The sequence below is a fragment of the Prionailurus bengalensis genome, chromosome C1 (genome assembly GCF_016509475.1).
Source record: "Prionailurus bengalensis isolate Pbe53 chromosome C1, Fcat_Pben_1.1_paternal_pri, whole genome shotgun sequence".
Classification (NCBI taxonomy): Eukaryota; Metazoa; Chordata; class Mammalia; order Carnivora; family Felidae; genus Prionailurus; species Prionailurus bengalensis.
In genome coordinates, this window is record NC_057345.1 from 30,284,214 (window position 1) to 30,310,724 (window position 26,511).

At 42.4% G+C, this 26,511-nt stretch overlaps 1 protein-coding gene and 1 non-coding gene across 2 annotated transcripts in view; one reads left to right on the forward strand and one right to left on the reverse strand.

Moving 5' to 3' along the window:
* The window catches only part of MACF1 (microtubule actin crosslinking factor 1), a 331,566-nt gene that overhangs the window by 52,793 nt on the left and 252,262 nt on the right, over window positions 1-26,511 (forward strand).
* On the reverse strand, window positions 13,421-13,527 carry LOC122482233. The gene has a single exon (XR_006297040.1). It is a non-coding gene; the product is annotated as a U6 spliceosomal RNA (small nuclear RNA).

The following is a 26,511-nucleotide window of genomic DNA, read 5'->3' on the forward strand; positions in this document are numbered from 1 at the left end:
GGAATGCTCTGGGAAGTTGGTGGCCTGTCGTCTTGGAAACTTGTTTTATTTGCTGGTGGAAGTGCTCAGGTGAATTGAGCCAGCAAGCACTTTTTCCCCACAGGTTTGTCAGAATAACTAAATACGGTGTTCCTCAGCAGGGGCCTACCTTTGTGTCCTCTGGATCCTGATGGATTTGATGAGAGAAGCTGTTCCTGGAGGAAGGGGATACTGTTGGTCTCTATTACACCTGAATGCCTGTGGCTGTGTCAGGAGACTTTTGTTGAAATAAAAGTCCTTCTCTCCTATCTCTCTGCTGGAGATCCATAACCTTGTTCCAGTAGTAGGTGACTCTTACCTCTGACCTTTTACTTAGGTCCCCCCAATGAGGCTTTTAGGTTACTTTATGATGTTGTAAATGTAGAAGGGAATTTTGGTCTCAGGTAGAGCTAGAATCCAAGGTCATGGAAGACACAGATTTACCTTAAGAGCAGGTATTTTTGCCTTCCCTCCCAATAGGTCAGTGCCTTTCACCTTGTCTGGTCTTGTAATATTACATAACCACTGTAGGGAGGAGAGGACTCATAGGATTCACCCATTTTTCCGCGAACCACACGGCCGAAGAGAAAAGGATCAAGGAGAGAGAACTGATTTGAGGGTGTGTGGCCTAAAGCACAAGGCCTTTTTAAGCTCATTGTCAGACCCCAAATCATAAGTCTGGTCCACACAAAGTACCTCCCCAAGCCTGGGGTAAGCACAGAGTGGGCAGAGTTTCTTGGACCTTTGCTGCCAGACCTGCACTTAGTTCCCTTTAAAGCCTCCCTTGGTCTTGCCATTTCAGTTCTCTCCTTCTAAGCATGAGGTCTGACTTCTTTTGTCTTCTGTTCCTCAGCCCTGCAGAGGCAGCCCTGGCCCTGGGGACAACTCTTTCTTCAGATGGCAAACTCATTTTCTCTCTAGCAGTCCAGAGGGACAAGGTGTAATTCAATCCCTTTCTCCTTCAGACACTGCTGCCAGGGGGAGACAATGAAGAAAGTGATCTTTGTTGCTTCCTGAATAGGACCATGAACCTGGCACCTGCTTTTGTTACTGACTTCTTAAGTCACTGGAGACATTTTTGCTGTCTTCCTGGGCCAGCAGCTGCTTTGGAGTAACAGGAGCAACTGGCCTCAAAGAAAATGGATAGATATATTTATATGAAGAGAGTTACCTTTCATGTTCCTAAACCTCTTGTCTTTAGGGCTGGTCTAGAGAGTGAGCAGTTGGAAGTCAGCTGTACCTTCAGTTGGACCACCTATGACCCTCATCTTCTGTGAATCTGAGCAGACAGATTGATTCCTTTTTTGTCCTGCTCTCCATCTCATTAGACTCTTGAGTTTTGCGTTCCCGGCACCTATAGTGCCTGCTGCGTGGTGAATACACAACAAATGTACACAGAATGAATGGCTGGGTGAATTCCTTAAACTGGCTGCTTAGGTTTTGCTTCCCTGACCCTGACATGAGGGGGCCTTGTGGAAGAAGGACCTCTGTTTTTAGAAGAAAGATTGCTTCAAAGGGATTTTGAAAGTTATTGATTTGTAGAGGAATTTTGGGGGACTGTGTGAACTCCAAGATAGGACTTTCTCTCTCTTCATCGGCCTAGAACTTTCTCCTCAGTTGTAAGGAGACTGCTGGAAGACTTGTCCTGCTGTTTCAGGATTTGTATCCTGGACCTGACTCAGGCCTTCACTCCACCCACCTGAGTTCTGGTGTCCCTGAGCCCACTCAAGGGCAGGGCAGGTGTTCTTTTTTAACTGCCATCCTGTCACTATAGAACCAGAAGCTCTAAGGACCACATCTCATGCTCTGTCCTCTGCACTTCTCGATCTGCCTTCATTCAGTCAAGTTCCACTTAGGTCTGAGGTGTCTGTGCCTTTGTAAGGGCTGTTGGAGACAGCAGGGCTGTTTTTCTCCCTGTCAGCAGCTGGCCAGAGAGGCCCTATTTGACTGCCAGATCCTGAGCCTTTTACATTGTCCATCTTGGTCTGGAACCTAGGGCAGAATTTCTCTTGCCACCTGAGGTAACACCTCACTATTTGCCGTGTGGGACCTATGAGGATAAAAGATGAACAGCCACAAAGAGCATGTAGAGGTATTGGACTGTGGTGCTTTGAAATGCTTTGATTCTGAGGAACGGTTTCTGATCTGCAAGAAGAATACAACTGGAGTCCAGGCTGCCCCCCCACCCTTTCCCCAAAGCCTCAAATTGGAACCATCACTCACTTTATAATTCCAAACATCCTTGTTTTTGTTTAATTTTTATCTGATAAAATGTTATTAAACAATTTCAATGGTGAAACACACAGAGGAAATGACAAACCAGCATGTGTTGTCTTTTAAATGCACTTAGTTCGAGTAGCTATTTTAAAAGTCAGTTTTTCCTGCTGTTAGATTCCTGTCGTCTGGACTGCTTTGCTCCTTCAGGTGGGAGGAGTCTCTGAGTGGGATTTTATAGTGGCGTTAAAGCAAGAGGACCCAGTTCTGCTCGGGCTAATTGATCATTCCTTTACATTCTTATATTCACCTGCACTACGTTGATTGCTTTCAGATCATGACACAGAACAGGTCTTAGAGATCAGTTCAGAGGTTCTTTACCTATGATTCATTGACCCCTCTCCACTTGTAAACAAAAGTTTGTATGTAGATGAATATGTGCCTTTTTCTAGGGAGAGTATCCTTAGTTTTCATCAGGTTCTCACTAGAGTTTGTGACCTAAACAGAAAAGAACAATTAGTGTTTTATAGGAATTTGGGGCTCCTGTCTGCCATAGCTAGTTTGTGGCAAAGTTGGATCTTGAGATAGACTCTGGAATCTAGGTATTTTGACTCTATAACCCAAGTACTCTATTATCCATTCTCTTCCTGGAGAAATAAGTGGAATAATGCTAGGAAACAGACACACATGATCTGAACTGTTGTTTAATGCTTGCCTTTCTCTGTCCACAGCCTTATTTCACAGATGAGGAATCCAAGGACCTGGTCTGTTGGACTAGGTGACCTTAAAGATACTGTGATTCTTACAGTAATGTACCATAGAATCTATATTTCTGTTAGGTTTTTTACTGTATCCCATTGTCTAACCTATGCCCTGTAAACATTAAGGTCCCTTTTAACTGTTGAATCTTGCCCATGAAATTGTTCTTTTGAGAAAAGGAACCATGTATTGTGTTGCCCTTGACTTCTCATAAATACTTAGATCTGCATACAGTGATTGGCTACCTTGTGACTATTGACTGACTGGTAGCATAAGAAGGCACAAAAGCCTAGGTTGGATATTTTTATTATTTAAAAATGTTCCCCTTTCTATTATCTTAGCAGCTGTTAATATTACTTAGCCTGATCTTTTTAAGTGGGAACACTCTCTTTTTTCTTTGTTTTCACAATGCTCCTTATACAGTTTCTTCACCTGCACCCAACCTGCATAATTGGGAGTTTTGTGCAACATTATGTCTGACACACTTTGAGTTCTACCCCAAGGCACTGAATGGCAGCCTGCATGGCAGGTTGTTCAGAAAACCTTCAGGCCTGGGAGAGGGGTGTCTTCTTTATGAGGGGTTGCTCCTCTGTGGTGTCTGACTCAGTTGATTGCCCATGGATTTCTAGAATGCCAAGGCTTTCATGGTAAGATGAGCCAGAGCACCAGAGTGTGACTTTTAGGCAGATTGCTTACCCTGTTTTCTCATATGTAAAATCAGATTTATAGTTATTTTCGTAAAGACATTTTCAAAGATGAACATAATGATGCAGATGAACCATTTTGAATTTCTTACAACGAGATACTATAGAAATTTCAGGTTTTCTCCCCCTTATTACATAATCTATGTAGCTTATCCGAAGAGCCTGTGATTACTTGGGGGGGGGGTCATCTTTTTGAGGCTAATTGAGTAGAAGGAAATTTGCAGCAGCTACTGACATCATTAAAGCAAAACCAAAAACAAATTAGCTGAGTGGAATAGTGCCCTGGAGTGGGAAGCTGTGAGGGTGGTGTTTGAACTTCACTTGTCCCCTAGTTATCTATGGAGAAGGTCCTGCCCCCCGAATTGTGCATTTAGCACTTAGCAAGTGGGCTTTACAGTTTAGCACTTAGGGAGTGGGCCTCACAGTTTCTGCTTTTGTCTTCCTGCCTTGGACTGTGTTGATAAGCAGCGTCTTGCCTGTGTATGGCTGTGTTCCATTCTGTAAACATCACTGCTGTAAGGGGAGTGCAGAGTTGGTTGTTTATTTTGTAAAAACCTGCCCCATTGCCATGTGATATTTGCCCAAGAGCTCCTGTTGTAGTGACATGCTTGTGGTGAGTGTGGCCCTTTAAAGGTTTCGTTCTCAAATGTTAGATGAACCCCTAACCCGTGTCCTAGAGTTTTAACCAGGGGAACGGTAATCCCAGTGGATCCTGGGCTGGAGTCTAGAGAGAAGGTGGCAGATGAGGTGGCAGATGATAGGCAGGGGCCTGTTGTGGTCTCCTTCCTCTTTTGCACAAAGGAGGGGCTGTCCTCTCCTGGGGAGGTATTTCCGCTCACTGCAACAAATGAGGGAGCACAAAGCCCTGTAATGTAATGAGGCTTCTCTGGTGACGTCACTTATAAATGTGGTCAAAGTCCAGTTCTTGGGGGCTAGCAAGCACGGGGGCTTAGAGATCAGTCCGTTCAAACGCTCTCACTTCTCAGCTGTCACTGTGCCATGCTGCCTACTTCTAGCCACTGAACCAACACAGCTGAGCAGGGGCATGAACGCCTACAAGTACCAGAAGTTCCTGGAGGGACTCAACAACCTTAGAGGTACAATGAGGCTTCTGGCTCCCTGCCTTTCTCCTTGCTGAATGTGTGAATACTTACTGTGTTGTGTGTTATGCGGGCGTCTTTCCTTTCCATCAGCTGCTCAGGAGCTTGGAAAACCCTCTTACTCTGAGCTGGCCATATTTTTGTGTGTGTTCCCACAATGACACAGAAAGGCTAGCATTGTAAGTGTGATGGTGGGTGACCAGGAGGGGATCGTTTCTGCTACTTCAGTAGCAGTCTGTTCTCTTGCTTGAATGTTGAATGGACAATGAAGAAATGTCTCCTGCTCTCTTTCTTTTCTTTTCTTTTTTTTTTTTTTTGGTTTGATAATTTACTTATTTATTTTATTTGTATTTTTTTTTTAGTTTCAAGTTTTTATTTAAATTCCAGTTAGTTAACTTATAGGGTAATACTGGTTTCAGGAGTAGAATTTAGTAATTCATCACATACATACAGCACCCTATGCTCATCACATGTGCCCTCCTTAATACCTGTCTCCCCACCAATCTCCCCTCCATCAACCCTCAGTTTATTCTCTATAGTTAAGATTCTGTTTTCTGGTTTGCCTCTCTTTTTTTTCCTCCTATGTTTATCTGTTTTGTTTCTTTTTTAAAAATTTTCATTTATTTATTTTTAAATTTACATCCAAGTTAGTTAGCCTATAGTGCAATAATGATTTCAGGAGTAGATTCCAGTGATTCATCCCCTATGTATAACACCTAGTGCTCATCCCAACAAGCGTCTTCTCCTCTGCTCTCTTGAGTTGAGCAGGGCTCAGGATACTCCCAGGGCAGTGTGGGTGGAGGGCTTTTGCCATCTGGCACTGCAGCCTCACCTAGGTGTAGTTGTCTCTTGGGCCAGGTTTTCCAGTCACCTGTGTGTATAGTGAGTCAGAGTCCCACCTGGAGAGAGCAGGAGTGGGGAGTGGTAGGGGGTGGGGGAGGAGGAATGCAAGTTGGAGGCCAGAGATGCCATGTAAAGGGTAAATCATTGACTTTAAAGGAGGTAACTTTTTTTTAAGTTTATTTATTTATTTTGAGAGAGAGAGAGAGAGAGAGAGAGAGAGAGAGAGAGAAAGCATGAGTGGGGAAGGGGCAGAGAGACAGGGAGAAAGAGAGAATCCCAATCAGGCTCTGCAGTGTCAGTGCAGAACCTGATGTGGGGCTCAAACCCACAAACCGGAAGATCATGCCCTGAGCCAAAGTCGAACGCTTAACCAACTGAGCCATCCAGGCACCCCTAAAGGAGGTAACTTTTTAATAAAATAATATTTAAAGAGAATAATGTCTGCTTTACATGATTGTCCAACTCTTTGCTGACCACAGATGAGAAAAATGCAGGCCTCTTTTTGGCTCTTAAGGAAGAAGATAGATGAAATCTTTTTACTTTCTCTTCTGTAATTCATAGATGATTTTGTTTCCATCTGCTTAGGAAGGTGCTCAAACCATCCCTCTTTCACCAGCAGTCTAGATTCTGGATCCAGAGCAACCATGGGGTGGGTGCAGAGAGAGTAGGAGAGGTAGAGAGAGGAACAGGGATGAGGGAATGGCGGCAGACCTGGACTCCCATCCTGCCAGGGTCTTTCATTATGTGTTGAAGAACTGTTTCTAAGAGAACGTATATGAGAAGAGCTTTGCAGGCTATAAAGAGATATACAACTGTAAAGTACTATTCTACTAATTTCTACCTTTTCTTCCTTTTTGTCTCCCTACCACACCATGTAAACATTTTTTCCCCCAGAACTCCTGAGAGCTTGAGCCAATCCCTTTTGGTTTGGGGCTCTGTAAGCTCATCAGGCATCAGGCAGGTCTTAGCAAGAATGAACCGCGTTAACTGTTGTTTCTCTGTCAAAGGCAATTTTGAGAGGGCAGAGGGAGTGTGGCCTTCTTCATCCAGAATCACGGGGAAGAGGTGTGAGAGGGGGACAGAACCCGTGGAACTTCTCAGGGACTCTCCTTGGGGCTTGTTGGGGCCTGGGTGAAGGGAGGTGCAAGAATGTACCTTTGTGCCATAGCAGAGAAGAGGTTCTCTTGCCCTATTTCCTGTCTTAGAGGGATCCTTCTATATTCTTGGGCATGATACCCACCCAACAGCAAGAGTCCTTTCCCTCCTCTGTTTACAAAACTCATGGAAGGATTATCAACCTTCATTAACTTGCATGTTCCTTCAGTAGAAGAAAAGATTTAGAGTAGAAACTCCTTAGTGTAGTTTTATTCCCTATTATCCTTGACTCCATTCTTCTGATAAAAGGCCAGAGCTTCCTGAAGATGGACAGATGGTGGGTGGAAACTACAGGAGATTTACTTATTTATAGAATTGGAGAATAGAACTTTTCTTTTTTGGTTCCCCTTTGTGTCAAGGGTTTAGATGAGCAGTTAAACCACATGAGGATGGCTGTGGCCTAAGTGAATCAAGTTTAGCAGTGACCTAAGTAGATTCCTGAGTTTCTCAGGAGACCACACCACAAATAACCCTGTCCTCCTCTGCTGTATGTGCTTCAAGAGTAAAGTGCAGAGGCGCCTGGGTGGCGCAGTCGGTTAAGCGTCCGACTTCAGCCAGGTCACGATCTCGCGGTCTGTGAGTTCGAGCCCCGCGTCAGGCTCTGGGCTGATGGCTCAGAGCCTGGAGCCTGTTTCCGATTCTGTGTCTCCCTCTCTCTCTGCCCCTCCCCCATTCATGCTCTGTCTCTCTCTGTCCCAAAAATAAATAAACGTTGAAAAAAAAAATTAAAAAAAAAAAGTAAAGTGCAGATATGACCAATCAGGGCACTTCTTGTTTTCCTCTCATGAAACATGCATGGAGGAAAGAGTCCTTTTTTACTCCCTAAATACGGCTTGCTTTGGTCCTGAGTGTCTTGTAACTCTCCTGACTTTCTCAGTGGGGCTGATGGAACAAGTAGCTCTTGATTTGATCCATTCAGGGATGGTGCACACTAGGAAGGGCTGTTTCTGCTTTTGAAAGAGGTTATGTTAAAACCAGCTTGGCAATCATTTATTTTCTTGACCCACCTAAAAAGTCCCCCCCTCTCCCCCCGCACCCCCCATCCTTTCTGGCAAGGAGTGAGTAAAGTTGCTAGGAATGAACAAGTAACAGACAAGATCCATCTATCCCAGGGAGTGTCCTGTGTGGAGCTGAAATCAGAGAAGAGAAAGGACCACACTTACAGTGGTGGCAGCTCACACTCCACTTTCCCACCCCAGATACTAGGGTTATTTTGGTTCTAGCTCTCCAAGATGAACTCAGAAGCATTTACTACTATGGGCATTAAACACGAGGATATACATATGTATATGTATATATACATATATACATATATATACATGTATATATGTACACACATATATGTATACACACATATATGTATATGTATACACACACACAGAGTTTAGTGTCTGGAATGTGGCCAGAGTTCACCAAATGTTAGTTCTAGACCTTCTTTCCCCTGTCCCTCCTAGAGTCTTTGAGTCAGGGTAAGTCCTTGTGCTTGCTTTGGTTCAGAATGAGCTGGGTCAAGTTATACTCTTGTAGTGCTTGTCACCCATTGACATGATTGGTTCCAGGTCTCTTCCTTGATCTCACTGGAGGACAGTTATCAAGGTTGAGACTGGAAGACAGTAGCATTAGTGATAATAGTAATAACAGTAAGCACTCAGCAAATGTTAGTTATGGACTGGGCCCTGATCTAAGCATTTTACATGTATTAATCCATTTAGCTCCTAAAATACTCACATAACAGGTGGCTTACATTGGTAAACCCAAGGCTTGGCTGGTCTGAGAACATCTGTCCTGCTAAGGCTTTCCTGGGAGTATAGCAGCCAAGATGACTGGTGCTGTCTGGGGACCAAGTGCCATAGGGGGTGGAATACCCACAACTACCCAAGTGTATGTGTGACACTCATGGGCACCTTATTCTCTGGGGGAGTACAGAGTATGGTGCTTTGAAGTAAGGACAATAGATCTTTTCTCTCCACACTAGCCTCCTTGAGCTGTGTCCTGTTTTCTCATCCTACATTCATGTGTATACACTGTGTAATAGTCTTTATAGAGTACAATGTATGAGATACAGCAGTTTGTCTTGTTCATTCACCCACAGAAAGCACCTGATTTAACCTTCCTTCTATCCCAGAACTTGAATCTTTCTCAGGTGAGAGAGATATCTGGAAAGAGGGCATGTGGTTGTTTTGATTTGGTCTTTATACTCATTTCTGGAATGTTGTTATAGGTCTTAGACAATTATTTCTCCAACCCTGGGTGGCCAGGCAGATAGTTAGATACAAGGCATTGCCTTTGTCAAACTGTTCTGTGGGCTGAGTTTCACACACTGTGTCCCCTGATTATGGTGAATGACCACTTCCCTTTTTCATTTCACCTCTATCTTTGTGTATTCCAGAGGAACTGACAGAAAGAGGTCATAGGCTCCCCTTTTCATTGAGTTACCTACTTTGCCTTTCTTGAGATGATTCAGCTTATAGCCATTCTTCCATTTAGTGTTGAAGGGAACCCAGTGGGAGAATAGAGACATTGTAGAAGTCTTTTGAAGTTCTGGTCCCCAATTTCTTGTGACTCCTTGGTGCTTTGACACCAGGATTGGGGCACAGTATATCCCATTGCTGTTGCTGCTTCTGGGCTTTAAGGTTTACTTCTCTGTTCTGCCAAAAACCATAGTTATTAAGTGATTTCTGCCCAGATGGATCTTTTCTGTGGGTATGACGGGTTTTACTATTGGCCCAAGTCCTGCTCTTTGGCAGAGTCCAGGCCTGTGCTGTGGACTGGCAATTGGGGATTAATAGGAAAGCAGATATGTGGTTAAGGTTGAATGATGAGAAGGTGGTTCTCTAGTCTTTGCTAAACAAAATTGGGATAGGTCTGTGAGATAATGACTGATTAAAAAAATTTTTTTTGTTAATGTTTATTTTTTATATTTGAAAGAGAGAGTGTAAGCAGGGGAGTGGCAGAGAAAGAGAGAGGGAGATCGAGGATCCAAAGCGGGCTCTGTGCTGACAGCAGACAGCCCAACGTGAGTCGCAGACTCATGAAGAGATCATGACCTGAGCTGAAATCAGACGCTTAACTGACTGAGCCACCCAGGCACCCTGATAATTACCTATTTAAAAAAAAAAACAAAAACAACACAAGTGTATCTCTGGCTACTTAGGTAGCTTAGTTGGTTGAGTGTCCAACTCTGGATTTCAGCTCAGGTCATGATCCCCCAGGGTCATGGCATTGAGCACCATCTCAGGTTCTGCACTGAGTGTGGAGCCTGCTTAGGATTCTCTCTCTCTCTCTCTCTCTCTCTCTCTCTCTCTCTCTGTCTCTGTCTCTCTCGTCCCCCTCCCCATTTGTGCATGCACGTGCTCTCTCTCTCTCTCTCAAATAAAACCAAAAGACACATAAAAAAAACCCAAAACAAATATACCTCAGTACTCACATACTTTCACCCTTCTTTTCACTCTGCATGTACTGTTTTGTTGCCTTTGCCTGGAATACCATTATCCTTCTCTCTTTATATAAAACATCTCTTCTTTCAGTGCCTAGCTCATTGTTACTTTCCCCCATAGTTCCTTTCCTTTCCTTGCTTTCTCTCTCGTCTCTTTCTTCTTCCTTTTGCATTTTGAGATAGAGTTCTCTTTTCCTCATCAGTGTTGCCATAACACTTTAAACGTACTGATTTTAGAGCATGCTTATAGTTATTAACTATGGTTATTAAACATGTTATGTTATAGTTACAGTTATTAAACATTTGATTTTCCTCCTAGTCTTTACTTCTTTGGCAAGTTTCCTGTAACTTCTGTAAGCCTCAGTTTTCTCATTTGTAAAATAGGGATAATACAACTTACCTCCCAAAATGTTGTGAGGATTACATACAATAGTAAGTGTGACATCTGGCACAGAGTCGGAGCCCAGAAGATGTTTTTTATACTGTTGCTAAAAGTGGGAACTAGACTCCTTTCTTCTTGTATCTTCTTCCCCTGGCACATGTTAAGCATGAAAGGACATTTGAAGAATTGAACTAAACTCATGTATCCAAATGTCCTTCAGTAGTCACCGTAGAGGGTTAAAAAAAAAAAACCCACAATACTCTGACATTGGTGCCTGTGCTGTGTACATTCACAAAACCCTTTTTGTGGTTTCTCTCTTCACCTCTAGATTATTACTCCCTTAAGAAACTACAGTTGTTTTATAGTCCTACTTAATTTTGGTCAAAAAACGATATTATCTAAGACTTAGGCTATTTTGAAACATTAAATCCAATCTCAAAGAATGAAAATATACTGCTCTTGAAGACATTGGAAAGATGGTATTACTAGTCTGGAGGCAGTTCCAAGTGAGGGGTTCCAAGTATGTTTTGGGCAGTGGCAACGTTGAGCAAGTGAACAAGGTGACTACTGACAAGGCACACACTCAGTTTGGTTTCTTAGCTGTGAGGTGTTTGTCAAGCCCTCTTTCTCATTCTCTTACTTTGGACATCCAGTGAGTAGGCCATACTGGAAGACTGTTGTTATTACCATGTCTGGGCATGCAGGAGAAGTCCTCATACCCTGACATGTACCTTTCAGAGATTGACCTTTTTTGGGGGGAATTTTCTTCCCCTCTTCAATGTGGCTAATAAAGAATCTCAGGAAAAAAAAACACTTTTTTTCTTCTGCCATTAAATAGATACACTATTTTGGCCTTGTAGAAAGCATAGAAAAATAAAAACCAAAAATCACAAAAATCCTACAACCTGCAGATTATTGTGTTCATAACTTGTGTTTCCATTCAATCTTTTTCTTTTCTTTTTAAGGTTTTCTTTTTAAGTTATCTCTATACCCAGTGTGGGGCTCAGACTCACAATCCTGAGATCAAGAGTCACCTGCTCTATGCACTGAGCCAGCCAGGTGTCTCCCATTTAATATTTTCCTATCCGTATATACATAACGTTTTGTTTTTATATGTTTGTCATTATTGTAATGTAGTTCTTTTTCTTGCTCTTTATTATTTTGTAAGCATTTTTATGCCTTTACCTGTTTGTTGAAATCATTTCTTAACAGCTTGTGGAATTTCCTCAAATGAAAGGACCATTTATTTAACATTTCCCACTTGTGGGGCATGTGTGTTTCCAATTTTTTACAGCTGTACTATGATAATCCACATCTTTGTAAATAAAATCTGTGCACTTCTGATGATACTTTTAGGATAGGTCTCTAGAAGTAGAATTACTGGTCCTAAAACATATATTCAAAGCTCTGGATGTTGGTTTTTAATTTTATTGCACTTCTAAAAGCTATTCAAGTTACGTGTAACACTTTGAATACCCCTCTGATAGCTCTTGGCCCCTTGTGCTCTAGGGATAGCACTGTCTTCAGGCTTGGTGGCCAACTGGTTCTGATATTTTACTGTGCAGTTAATTTCATCATGGGACAGGTGCCAAGTGTCTCTTTCACTTAGTCAGCAGCTCCCACATGTCATCATCTCATCACTGCACTGTTTTATTCTGAAACTTTTCTCCTAGCAACTCTGGACATTTAAATGGCTTCACTGATCCTCCCAGCCCTAGTACCTTTTCCTCTTGCACTGAGAGATACATCTGTGTTAATCAGGAAACGCAATACCAAGAATGACCTAATCATTGCTCTACAGAAATCCTGCATTGGAACCCCAGATTGGTCCAAGGTTGAGATTCTCTTTTTCTTTTCTTGCTGTTACTGAGCTAGAAAATCAGGCCAGGTTAACTTGATAGAATTAATTGGTTGACAAACTGCTATGTCATCACCCTTGCTTGTGGTAGGTGACTGCCTCAGAGAAATGGAGCTGGTGCCGTGTTTTAAATCAACATATTACAGTCAAGTGCAAATTGGCTTCTGTTACTTGGGACTGACAGGCTTAGGGTAGAATTATAGACTTGATGAGAGTTCAATCTTGTTTCTGACTTGGAGTTTACATCCTGGAGCAGACAATGTGGGCTTTCTAACTGATGATAGACTGGGGTGTTTGGAAATTAGCTTGAGGACTGAGAGAAGGAAGGTACACGTGTGTGCAGGGCGGTCAATAAAAATGTCTGTCTCTACAGCAGCCAGGATAGTGGAAAATGGCTTGAGTCACCAACAGACAGGATTGCATCCTCCACAGTGAGAACTGTCTACCCCTCCCATTCCCAGAGCCCTTAAGCGAACCTATCACAATGGGGTGATTCTCTCCAGTGCAAGGAATCTGGGAATCTGCATATTTCTGGGGTGAGGCCTGTCAACATCTTTTACAGTACTACGCACCTACTTAGACTTTGAGTAAATCCTGTAGTTTTTGGATGCATGATGGTTTTGTACACTATTAAAGTTTATGCCCTCCTTAATTGTGTGTGTGTGTGTGTGTGTGTGTGTGTGTGTATTTAGCTCTTTTAAAAAAAATCTTACTTTTTAAAGTACTTTTTACACCCAGTGTGGAGCTTGAACTCACAACCCTGAGATCAAGTGTTGCATGCTCCACCTAATGAGCCAGCCAGGTGCTCCTCTATTTAGCTTTTTAAAATAATTTTTATTTTTTCTTTTTATCTGAGTTGACACGCAATGTTACATTAGTTTCAGGTGTACAACTTAGTGATTTGACAAATTTATATGTTGTGCTGTGTTCACCACGAGTGTAGCTACCATCAAAAATATGGAATGCTTCATGAATTTGTGTGTCATCCTCAGACAGGGGCCAAGCTAATCTTCTCTGTATTGTTCAAATTTTAGTATATGTGCTGTCAAAGCAAGCACCTTAATTGTGTATTTTTTAGGCTTACTGCATGTTACTGGGCTAGAAAGGGTTATCAGTACAAGTTCACATTGGGGTTGGCTTCTATTGCTGCTGGTTTGAAATGCGTGGGGAATATGAGATTCCATGGCATAATGATCCGTACTCTAGATTTTCAAATGTGTGGGGTAGTTCTGTGTTTTTTGTTATGACAGGAGATGACTGTTACACTATGTCTTGCTCTCAAAGAGTGAGCCTGTATGTTAGCAAAGTATAAATTATCATTTTTCCCTTATCCTTGGTTTTGTGTTTTTTGAAGTAGTTATTAGTATTGTCCCCACCATTCTGCCACAGTTTCTTTTGGCAATTTTCCTGGAGAAACGCCAGGCTATATAGCTCTAATCGTATGTATTATTCATTACAGCAACTGTGGGCATGGACCCTCTGGATGAATATCAGTTGCTAAACAGTATCTTTTGCTCATTATGGAGTGGCAGGAACCTTATAGACTTCCTGGTTTGATACATCTTGAAATCCTTTGATTTGGAAGATGAGTTTTTATAATTTGTTATCAACTAACTGGTTTATTCCCTGATAATGTTCCATGCTTTCTGTCTCTCTCTCTCTGGAAGTGCCCGTATCTTTCCCCTTCCTTCTTTTTCTTCTTCTTCTTTTTTTTTAAATTTTAAACATTTTTATTCATTCATTCATTCATCTATTTTTTAGAGAGAGAGAGAGTGAGCAAGAGAGAGTGGGGGAGAGGGGCAGAGGGAGAGAGAGAGAGGATCTTAAGCAGCCTTCACGCTCAGCATGGAACCTGACTCAGGACTTGATCCCACAATCTGGGATCATAACCTGAGCCAAAATCAAGAGTCAGGTGCTCAATGGACTAAGCCACCCAGGCACCGCTCTTTTTTTTTTTTTTTTTTTTTTAAAGATTTTACACATCGGGCTCTGTGTTGATAGCTTGGAACCTGGAGTCTGCTTCAGATTCTGTGTCTCCCTCTCTCTCTGCCCCTACCCTGCTCACACTCTGTCTCTCAAAAATAAATAAAATTAAAAAAAAAAAAAGTCACATGCTCCATCAACTGAGCCAGCCAGGCGCCTCCTCCGACACTTCCTTCCTTTCATTGAGAACCTTTTGCCTATCCAAGACATTGAGGATACAAAGATTAATGACAATCCCTGTCACTGAGGGATTGTCAGTCTCTTGCATGGTCCAGTGGGATATCTATCCCCTCTATTTATCTGGTGCTATTTATAGAGATATGAACAAAGTACTGTGAGAGCAGAGGTGGAGTGATTACTAGGGGCAGCCTGGTGGGTGATGGGAAGACCTGACAGCATAATTGGTATTTGAGCCGAATCTTGAAGTTGGGTAAGAGTTTGCCAGTTAGGGGAGAAAAGGTATTCTGGAAAGACAACGGGTGTGCAAAGGAATAAACTCGTGGAAGTCTGTTTCCTCTGGGGAAGAATGAGAAGTGTTGTGAAGTAGGAAGCTGGGGAGAATAGGCAGTTGTTTAGGGTGAGAGATGAAGCTGGAATGGAGAGTTGAGTCTGTGTTATAAAGGGCTAAGCAATAATGTAGGCAGTAGACAGCACTAGATATTTTCAAGGCAGAGAAATGATATAAACAATCAGGGGCTTTTTGATAGGAGAGAAGTAGAACTCTGGCAGCAGTATGAGGTCATATAGAGAGGTAGGGCTGCACCTGAAGTGGAGCTGTATGTATCTGATTTTAGTTTGTCCAGGACAAAAGAAGAAGAGAGCAGGCACATGAAATCCTTCTAAAAGGGAGTTTGGTTTTAGAAACAAACGGATTGTATATTGAACTACAGTTGGAGTGGAGACACTTTTCCCGCAGCTCAAGTTGAACATGACCCTGTGTTGTGCAATGGTTTGTGTTTGGGTCGGTATTTCCTGGGACTCGTCAGGTGATGCACTTCGGCATGAGGCCCGTGGTGTAGCCGGGAGAATAGCAGCTCCAAGTGTGTGTCAGTGATAAGAGGGGAGAAGCCCATTTAGCTCTGCGTTGGGCTTCTGTTTCTTTGAAATTCTCTGGGCTGCAGAACCTGGCCCAGGACTCCCATCTTTTCATGACCCTTTACAGATAGCTTGGAGTGTGGACTTCATTATGTGTTGGAGTGTTGGCATTTGATACTGTCCGTGACCTCTCTGCCTATTCAAAATGTTCTTCTCTGTTAGCTTCAGTGAGAGCATTTCTTGGTTTTCCTTTACCTTATTGCTGCTTATGTGCCTTTGCTGAGTCTTTTCTTTTTTCTGACTCTACCTCTGGCAGTTACCTAAGGGGTGAGGCAGTGTGGTGAAGTGGGAAGACCAGGGCCTTGGATCCAGGCTGGTTTGGGTTAAAATCCAAGTTTCTACATTTATTAGCTGAGTGACTTGGGTCAGGCTACTTACTTTCTCTGAGCTTCCATGTTCTCATCTGTAAAACGGGGATAAGAGTGTCTCCCACATAAAATTATGAGGATTACATGGAATGGCACAGGTAAAATTCCTAACACAGCGGGACATGTAAATACACCATACAGACATAGCTGGCATTATGATGCTGCTCCTGACCTTTTTTGTTGTTGTTGTTCCTCTAGCCAGTTCTTCTGGCGTCAGCTTTTCTTTGGAATTGCAAACTCCCACATCTGTCTTCTACTACTTAAAATTTCTCAGTGTGTTTAGGTGTTATTATTTTTTATTATGGTAAAAATACATGTCATACCAAATCTACCCTCTTAACAAATTTTTACAAGTACAGCACAGCATTGTTAACTGTGTGCACATTTGTTGTGCAGCAGATCTCTAGAACTTTTTCATCTTGTGTGACTGAAACGCTGTGCTGGTTGAACAGCAACTCCTTGTCCCGCCCCACACCTCCATTGGCAACCACCAGTTTACTTTCTGCTTCCATGAGTTTAATTGCTTTTATAAGTGGAATCATGCAGTATTTGCCGTTCTGTGTCTGGCTGATTTCACTTAGCCTGATGTCCTCAAGTTTTATCTATATTGTAGCATGACAGGATTTCCTTATTTTTTAAGGCTGAATAATATTCCATTGTATGTATAAAAATCTCAATTTATTGGTCTGTTTTTCAACTGCCTGCAGGACATCTGTACTTGGATATCACTTTGAACTCAGTATTTTCACAACCAAGCCTAGACTTGGCTTTCCTTCTTGTTTCCCCAGTTTTGACAGTTGTGCTCACATTTTTCCACTGTCTTAGATCAGAAACCCTGGAGACATCTCTGGCTCCACTCTTTTCATCAACTCCCATTTTCAGTCTGTCATCGGGTCCTTTTGTTTCTTCAGAATTTCTCTTAAGTTTGTCCCTTTCTTCCCATTCCCTTTGCCATGAGTCTGGTCCAGTCACTCATCACCTCATGCCTCAATTACTGCAACTGCATCATATTTTGTTTTTGGTGCTTTCTGTTACCAAAAGTAGGACAGACCTTTTATTTTTAAATTATTTTTTTAAGCTTACTTACTTTATCTCTACATGCAGTGTGGGGCTCAAACCCACGACCCCGAGATCAAGAGTCGCTTGCCCCTCCAACTGAGCCAGCTAGATGCCCCATGACAGACTTTTGTATTCTGTCCCCACTCCGACTCTTCCAGGCTTATCGCACAGAATTTCCAGAACACACTTTCAGCTGAAGACAGATCCATCTCCTTTAAAAAAAATTTTTTTTAATGTTTATTTAGTTTTGAGAGACAGAGAAATAGAACCTGAGTCGGGGAGGAGCAGAGAGAGAGGGAGACACGGAATCTGAACTGTCTGAGCTGTCAGCATAGACTCTGAGCTATCAGCACAGAGCCCGACGCGGGGCTCGAACCCACGAACCGTGAGATCATGACCTGAGCTGAAGTTGGATGCTTTAACCAACTGAGCCACCCAGGCGCCCCAATCCATCTCCTTATTGTGTACCTTGAAGTGCCTCATTCATTCTCTACTGCGGCCATTTCTTAGGCAGTTTTTACCTAGAATGCCCTTTATACTTCACTGAAACCTATCCATTCCTTCCAGCCTCACCTGAGGCCTTGCTTCGCCATGAAGACTTCTCAGATTATCACTGTTCATGCTGATGTATCACTTTCCTGCATGGTAGTTTTGTCTTCCCATTGAAATTGTAAGCTTTTTGAAAGGAGTGTTTAATAGATGTCCCATTTCTGTAACTCTCATGGTACTTAGCCCATACCTAGCCAGATTTTAGTGCTCAGTACTGAACGCTGATAAGGTGTGGTGACCAAAGTGAGTTATTCTTTCATTTGATAGATATGTATGAGCACTCACCGTGTGTGCTGTGCTAGGCCCTGGGGTCTAGTGATAGACCGCACAGTGAGGAGACTACTTATCCTGTGCACAAGCACACAAAATATTGGTTGGTTGAGTGAATTTGAGGAAACCAGGTCAGACTGTAAGTGAGGACAAGTGACGAGAAGAGGGAGACTTTAGAAAATAGTCATAAATGAAACAATAATGTATTGAATGCCCTCTGATGTTGATTTATTCTGGGTATTAGGGATATACCAGAGAACAGGGCCAAGTCTCCTCCATTGTAGAGCTTATATTCTAACATTTAAAGGTACTTTTAGGGGCGCCTAGGTGACTCCGTCCGTTAAGGATCTGACTTCAGCTCAGGTCATGATCTCGTGGTTCGTGAGTTCAAGCCCTGCATCGGGCTTTCTGCTGTCAGCACAGAGCCCACTTTGGATCCTCTGTCCTAGCTCTCTGTTCCTCCCCTGCTCATGATTGTTCTCGCTCTCTCTTTCAAAAATAAAGGAACATTAAAAAAATTGTTTAAAAAAATAAAGGCATTTTGAAAAGGAACACTTAATATTGAGTGAAGCCCACGTGTAGGAGGTGAGCAGTGAAGGAGTTAATATGCTTGTAGGGCTCTAGGCTTTGTTGAAACAGATGGTTTCTCTTCCCTAGGGAGTGTTTTTAAGGGGGATTAGAGGACAGGGCTGAGTAGGGCCTGAGATCTCTCTCCTTCACTCCCTAGCACACACACACCTGCTGTTCCAGGGCCTGGTGAGCCATGTAACTTGTCTCCCCCCTTGGTGGGCACTTATTTGTAGCTTGTAAGTATGGCTTCAGGGCTGGTTGCATGCTTCTGACCTTTCTTACTTTCCTTTCCTTTTATTTATTGTCCAACATCAGTGAAGTTCCATTTTAATTTAACAGATGTTGGGACTTGTCTGAGTTCCTCTGGTTCATGTCTACTTTTACATAATTGTAATCCTGACCTATATATGTGTTTTTTTTCCAATCCAGTTTTTTTTTGGTGGCAAAATACACATAACGTAAAATTTACCATTGTAATCGTTTCAAAATGTACAGTTCATTGAGATTACATACATCTGTAATGTTGTGCAACCATCACGACTAGTCTAGCTTCAGAACATTTTCACGATTCCAAATGGAAACCCTGTACCTATTAAGCAGTCACTCCCCCATCCCTTCCCCTCCCTCAGCCCCTGGTGACCACTAATCTGCTTTCTGACTTGTCTATTCTAGATCTTTCCTATAAATGGAATCCTATAACATGTGGCCTTTTGTGTCTGGCTTTTTTCACTTAACATATACATGTATGTTTGCATGCCTGTTTCATGTAACATTGTAAGGATTTTTTTAATTTTTTTTATTTTTAGTGTTTCCCTATAGTCATTATAAGTTCAGTTATAATGTTGGTAATGGCTTCACTTAGCCATTCTCTTAGTTGTTGAATGCTTGTGTTGTTTCCAGGTTGTTGCTATATAAAAACTGCTGCAAGGGACATCTCCCTGACTATGCTGTGTTGTCTTTCAGAGGACTCTGTATATTGCACACCAGCTGCAGAAACACCATTGTCCTTGATTAGGATAGTGTGGCCTGTTATCCAACTCTGTGGGAGAACAGTCAAGTAATGAATTTTATATAGAAGTGAGCATTATACTTTGCAACAGAAGAGCTTGATCACCGGGGAATGGCAGGGAAAAGAAAGCTTTTTTTCCCCCTACTGTCTAGAATTCTCTGACACTGCCTCCACCCCCTTGGGTGTAGGAAGGAACTGATTATAGCAGTTGAAGATGAAATGTTTTATTCATTTATTCATTCAGCAAAAATGTGTGTGCCTACTGTAGGCCAGACATTTGAAACTTGCTGGTGGCTTGAGCCTGGCTGAGCAGTGCCTTTTACTCCACCTGCCTTTGATACTGCATGGGAGCAAGATGAGGGCCTGCTTCCTGGGTAGTCAAGAGAATTCAGAGTCCTAAACCACATGGGACCTTATTACCTCATGGTTTAACACCTCAAGGTTTTGTACCATTATAGATAACAATCACAGCTTAATTTGGGCTATTCACTCCAGGGGATTTCAAAGCTGGGCTGAGACTCCTCATACCTGGCTACTCTTGTTTCCCACTGTGACAGAGACCTGGCTGCTAGGAGATATGCCTCTGGGCCTGTGTCCTCATAGTGGTTTTATTCATAATATCCTGGGTAAGGTAGCAAGGGGAGGGGGCTGTTGCCTGGGTATAAAGGCTTTAGGCACTTTAGTATCATAATGCTACTATGCTTATGCAGTGGATGGGGGTGGGAGTGTCAGAGATTCAGAGTTTAGCCCAGATCTATCTGGGGTCAGTGCTGCCGGGGCCTTCCTGACTTCGGGCAGACTGTTTCCCCTCCTTTTTTCCCCCCTTACTGACCTATTTTTAAAAATAGTCTTAATTTCCCTTTCCCTGCTGGGAAAATATTGACTACTTAAGGCCATTCAGGGCCACACTATGCCTCTAAAACACAGTGCTAAGTGGAGAAAGCACTTGAAACAATTGCCAGATCTTAGCAGTTTACTTAGGAAAGTGGGGTGATTTGGGGTGAGAAGCACAGAGGCTAGTGAGAGCACCCAGAGTTAGGCCTCATCTCTGCCCTCATCTGCTACCACTTGTTGCTTTTCTTCCACTGTCAGAACTTGATCTGTTATGTGTCTGTATCTTCAGATGTATTTTTCTGCCTAGTGTGCTTGAAAAACTGTCAAATATTCCCCCTCTCAGGAAGGGCATAGAGGAGAGAGGGCCTAGACCATCAGGCGTAGTAGGGACTCTGTTCTCTCTCTTTCTCCCTAGACCCTGGACCAAGTCGGCCTGGAGTTACTGAGGGGTGGTGTGTTTATGTTTCTGTGGGCTGGTTTTACTGACTGAGACACAAAAGCCCAAAGCACAAGCCATTCCCACAAGCCTAACATTTTCATATTTCTTTCTCTGCCAAAGAATCTTTGGTTAGGGTTAAGAATAACTAGTCTGTCTGTGGAAATACCAAGGCCTTTTGTTTGCCAAAAGAAAAGGGCTTTTGATTAAGGCCTTCTTCACATTTTTTTCTTTTCCTTAAGCTGCTGTGGGAAGACTTGAAAGCCTGTGAAGGTACCGTGTTTGAGGGGTTTGGGGGGAGGAAAGATAGCTAAAGAGAACAGGAGAGACTTAATCAGAGACTTTTGCAGAAGTGGAAAGAAAGAAACAAAGGAAATGATAATATTTCTCCAATTTTTGGTGATTGCTTTTGCTAGCCTTTCCTTCTTCCTGTTTTTTATGAAATACATCCAAAATGAGAGTTCCCCAAGGATCTACACTGCTGATGACCTTGGATCCCACGTTGTCACTTAGTGTGTCAACTTAGCCTTCCCCTTTTGGCCAGAGTTTTTCAACTATAACATGAGGATTGTGATAGTGCCATTTTCATACAGTGGTAATGAGAAGTGAGTGAGGTAATTATGTAAAAAGTACTTAGAACAGTGCCTGGTATATAGTAAGTGCTCAGGAAATATTGACTGTTCTGTAAATATTACTACTACTGTCTACTACAGATGTTGAGTGTAGCTAGCTTTATTTTTCTGATTTCAAATGTTGCTGTGTAAGGCTATCAGTCAGACCTTTGTCTTTTTAGAATAAAAGGAGGTAGAGGTTCTCATCAGGCATGATCTTTTTGTCAGTCAGAGGCAAAGGGAAAGACTTATTCTCTATGTAGACACTTCTTAGAGGTTCAGTGTCTCCATAGTTGAATGTCAACAAGGATTCCATTTCATTAAGAGGAGCTTATATTATTACTCTCTGGCAAAACTGCTCTTATTTGTGGGATGGGCGTGGGTCATGACTCCAAGAGGTCATCTACTTTCTTGGTCTTTGATTGAGGGTAGTGAGGTTTCTCATGCTCCAGGAGAACCTTGAACTGAGTTGTAGAGGAGGTGCCCCTGGTCTTCCAAATACACAGTAGTGAGAGAAGCGGGAAAAGGAAATCTCAGTAGGGAAAGGGGGAGTCCTCAGGGCTGGTCTGGCCCTAGTGACTCTAGTACCAGGCTGGGGGAGTGTCATTAATGGCACGTCCGAGCAAGTGCCCAGCCACTCCATTTCCCTGGCCATCCATGAGAGACCTGCTGCGCTACCCATCTTAAGTCTCTGGGCTGTTTTGTAAGCTTGCCACTTCCTTTCCCGAGTTGCTGGTGTGTGGCTAGAGGGTGACACAGATATTTAAGTTGGTGGTCTCTTTCTTGGCCTTTTCTGTATTGTCTTGAGCTTTTAGGAAGGATTTCCATGTCTGCCCTGTCTTCCCCACAAGGTGAAGTCTCATCTTACCTCTTGCAGGAGATTAGATCCTAATGGCATCATATAAAGTGAAAATCCCAAAGAATCAAAATTGTCTTTGAAAAATACCTTAAATGACCCATAAATCAAAGTATATAAACATGGTTTTGTGTATATGCCAGGACAGAGTTAGAACACTGCATGGAGTAGTTGGCTTGTAGTTAGGGGGCATTTTATGGTAAGAAAATAAGTCTTCTCAAACACTAGAATCATATTCAGTATTCAAGGTGCTGGCAGTGTGAGACCACATGGGAACTGAGACTCACTGATGTCTCAGATTCACATCCTCTCTCTCATATTCACCTTGGTGCATAACCTGACCTTGGCATAAAACCTCACTGAATGGAGCCGTGAGCAAACCTATGTGTGTGTGTTTAAATTACTTCTCTCTCTGTGGTCAAATTTGTATAGTTAAACGCAAGTGCGTTGTGATTCTCCTGTATCCCTTATTTCTTGTTTTTTAAATCTTTGTTTTCTTCTCCTAAACCTGATTTCTAGCTCTCAGCAGTTCTTTTCTCATCCAGAATGCTGATTTGTGTGTTTGCCTTTTGCGTTTATTTGTTTTCAGTGTTCAGGATTCTTTCAAGGAGTCTGGGAGAGAGTGCGAGTGGCTGGGTGTGGGGAGACCTCAAAGAGTCTTCTTTTAAATTCTGTAGTCACAGTTTCGGCTTTCTCCACTAACTTAAGATTTTTATCCTTTTCATATAAGGCCTTTTCTTTCTTTCATTTTCTTCCCTTTTAAGGCCATTTTTCTATAGAAAATTCCTGCTTAGGGTAGGCCAGTTAGAAATGAATTCTCATTATACCCACTAGACTAGACATCACTGGTTTAGCTCTAGAGGTTTAGTTGGTTCGTGGATCAACCCCAAATTTACAAAGGTAGATGAGGAAGAGCCCACCCAGAGAGGTCAAAGGACACTTTCCTCAAGTCACCCAGCTGGTTATTGACAAGCCTAAACTATGACCTGGTTTCTCTGAATCCCAGTGCTTGCCTTTGAAGCCTTGGAGAGGAACGGTCCTTTGAAAGACCCCAGCCTTTGGGGAATTGTGAATTCTTTTGATTAACTTTATTTCAGTTCCTTTCCTTAACAAAAATGCCAAACAATACAAATGTCAAGAGGGTTAGGAATTCTATTTCAAAGATGTATTTGAGAATTACTTGAGAAAGTCTAGAAACTTGGAGGTATGTTATGATTTCCAAGACCAGGAATCACTGTTATTGGCCTGGGGATTTGAGAGAAGGGAAATTGGTGACCATAGTTATAGGAGGACCAGGGTTTGTTTAGGGCATCACCTGGAACCCAAAAGGGTAGTTAAGGTCAACAAACACTTGTTAAATTCCATTCTTTGAAAGGCACAGAACTAGGTGTTGAAAATACAGTCATAGGCATGGCTTTCAAAGGGCTCACACAGTCCTCTGGTCAACTTGAGAAAAGAAGGTAGTGTGTGTATTTGGAGAGCTACCTTAGCAAAGCCGTAATTTCTCTTGTCCTGATTTGGTCATAGAACTGGAGGAGATGGAGTTTCTGTTCATTGGGACCTTGGAAAGCTGAATGCTAGTTTGGTCTCAAATAGGGTAAGGTGGAGTTTTCCTAGTGTCTCAAGAGTCAGTGGTATTTACTCAGTGAAAGAGGTAGTTGGGGAAACATGGAGTTCTTTATACCTTTTCCTCCTTTTCTTTCTAATGTTCTTCCTTCTGGGAGCTCCTGGTAAATAGTAAAGCTAGGTAGTTTCTCATACTTAAGTTTTTTTTTTTTTTTTTTTAACTATTTCTTTTGAGCAGTGGGGACTATCAGAAATAAATAACTGAGAAGAAAAATGATTGTGAAAGATTGCCCTTCCTGCATGTAAATCAAACAGTAATCAGGCTTGAGGGAAGTCTATGCTGTCAGTATTTTCAGACATAGAGACAGAAGGAACTTCTGTCTAGGAGGGCCATATAGTTGTCCTGGTCTTTGTAACCCCACTCCATCCTACTTGTCAGGTTCTTTCAGCTTTTATTGGTTCAAAACATCACATTTAGCAAAGGTCAAAGCTGCAGCCCTTGCTTTCTCAATCCTAAGAAAATGGATTATTTTCAGCCATATGTTTCTTCTGTACCCCAGAAAAAAACCTAAAACAAAACAAAACAAAAAATGAACAACTGAAACCCTCCAATAAAACAAAAACTTCAGCAACCATGATTGGCTTGTAGAGCCTCAGGTGTTGGGCCACCTCATAGGATTTCTTATGCAGGACTTTTCCAGATTGATGACTAATGTACAAAGAACTGCCTCAGGCCCTGCTGTCATCATTTTGCTGTGCAAGGAGGACATCAGAGAAGGGTCCAGGAACCACCCCCCATGTCATTCATAACATTTTTATTGCTGTCTGAGAAGGGGATGGTGGTGGTCATGGTAGGAGCATTTGTGTGTGTAGAGCAAGGTAGGACTCCAAGCCCCATGCCCAGTTTCTAATTGGTATTGGTAATATACCCTTTCAGAGAGTCAGCTCTATGAGGTAACTTTGTGGAAACATCTCAGTTCTGTTCTGTGCACTGTTTGTTTTGCGATCTACCAGCAACTGTAGTGAATGGGAGAGCCTTTGCCTTCTGAAGTGCCCTTAGGCTGTTCCCAGTGACCCTCCAGTCTTAAGAATCAGTTGGGTGAGAATAATGCTGAAATCCTGTAGCTATTCGGCTCAAAAGAAAAGCTGCACTGCCATGGTGATAAAGCTCCCAATTGAATAAGGAAAACGGCAATTTCCAAGAATCTGGGTGGTAGTTATTTTAGTCAAGTTGAGAAATGGGATCACTGAGAAGGATTTCCGCAGTATCTAGGCTGTCAGGGAAACAGTTATTCCCCACTGCCTCCTATTTACAAATTCCAGGAGAGGAGCTTGAGGCCTCAAGGTTGTGTCCCTGTCTTCACTATGACGGTCCACAGAGGCCTTCCACCATACTGCTTTACAATTCACTGTAGTTTTTCCTTTTACAAATACTTTATATCCCATATATATATATATGGAGTGGGATTACAAAGACTATATATATATACATATATGTATGTATATGTATATATATCTTAGTACCTCATAGATGCTGCACATGCATTAACAGTCTTCCTGAAACCTGAAAATACAAGAAATATAAAAATACACACTTTATGAACCTTGGCTTCTGGGAAGCCAACTTGGGATTTCCCTTGTCTATTTGTCCTATCAGACTCCTTGAGAGGGATGGTAAGAACATTTCTCTCTTTTTCCCTCTCTGCAGTTCACCCAAATGGGACAAATTGTTGGATTCAATAACATTATTTTCCAAATGATTCTTAAGGCATGAGGGTCACTGAGATTTATTTTTAAATTCATAATCTTGGGTTGAGGGAAAGCAGTTGTCCTTACTGAATTCCCTTGTGGAGACTTTCAGCTGCCCAGACACCCCCACATCTTTACTAGGCACATTCCAGCAGTCTTAAAGCCCTGGCCCTCAGGAGTGAAATTCTGGTCTGGCGTCTCACTCCTGGAATCCTATCATGAGCCATGGCCATGCGTGGATTAGGTGTCAGATTGAAAAGCTGAAGGAACAGGTGGCATGTGAGCTTAATATAAAACTTCCGGCTTGGTAAAGTGGTTTTGGAGACTTATGCTTATTGAAAGTTTCCTTCTGCTTTCTTGTTTGCTTTAGCCATCTTTTGATGGTCTGCTTAGCTCGCTCCAGAGTTTTCTAGGAGCATCCTGGAAGCCTTCAGAATACAAGGAGTTAAACTGCAGTGAACTTGGAAAATGATTAAACCGTGATTAAGTGATATTTTAACTTCTGTTTACAGAGGAGAAATGGAAATCATCAGGGAAAAAAAGTTGGTAGTTTTGACTGAAGTCGTCTTATCTTTCTTGGCCAGGGCTGCCTGCCGTTTTTAGTTTCATTTTTAGCTGCAAGGTGAACTCCCCCCACACTTCTGTTCTGATGTCCATCTTGGTCTTTGGTCATATTTCTCTCTCTGTCTCTGCCCACACCTCCCTTTCTTCCCACCTTGACCTCTGCCTCTTTCCCTCCCTCCTTCATGTTATTGGTCTAGGAAAGCCAGTTCCACTCAGAACAGAGGTGGAATGGGACTCGGCTGCTCTCCTATGTCTTCTGTTCCTTGAAGGCCTTGAGATGAAGCATCGATAGGAGATTTGGGATATTTGGAAAGCCACTGGATGAGTGGAAAAATCACTAGATAAAGAATTGAAGATGCCGGGGTTGAATCCCAGCATTGCTGCTTATTAGCTGTATGATCTTGGATAAGTTACTTCATCTCTGTAAGTCTCAGTTTCCTCTTCTGTAAAATGGGGAGATAATTCCTGTTTGTAAAAGTAGGATTTAGAGAGGATTAGGGTTATGCATATAAAGATTATTCTC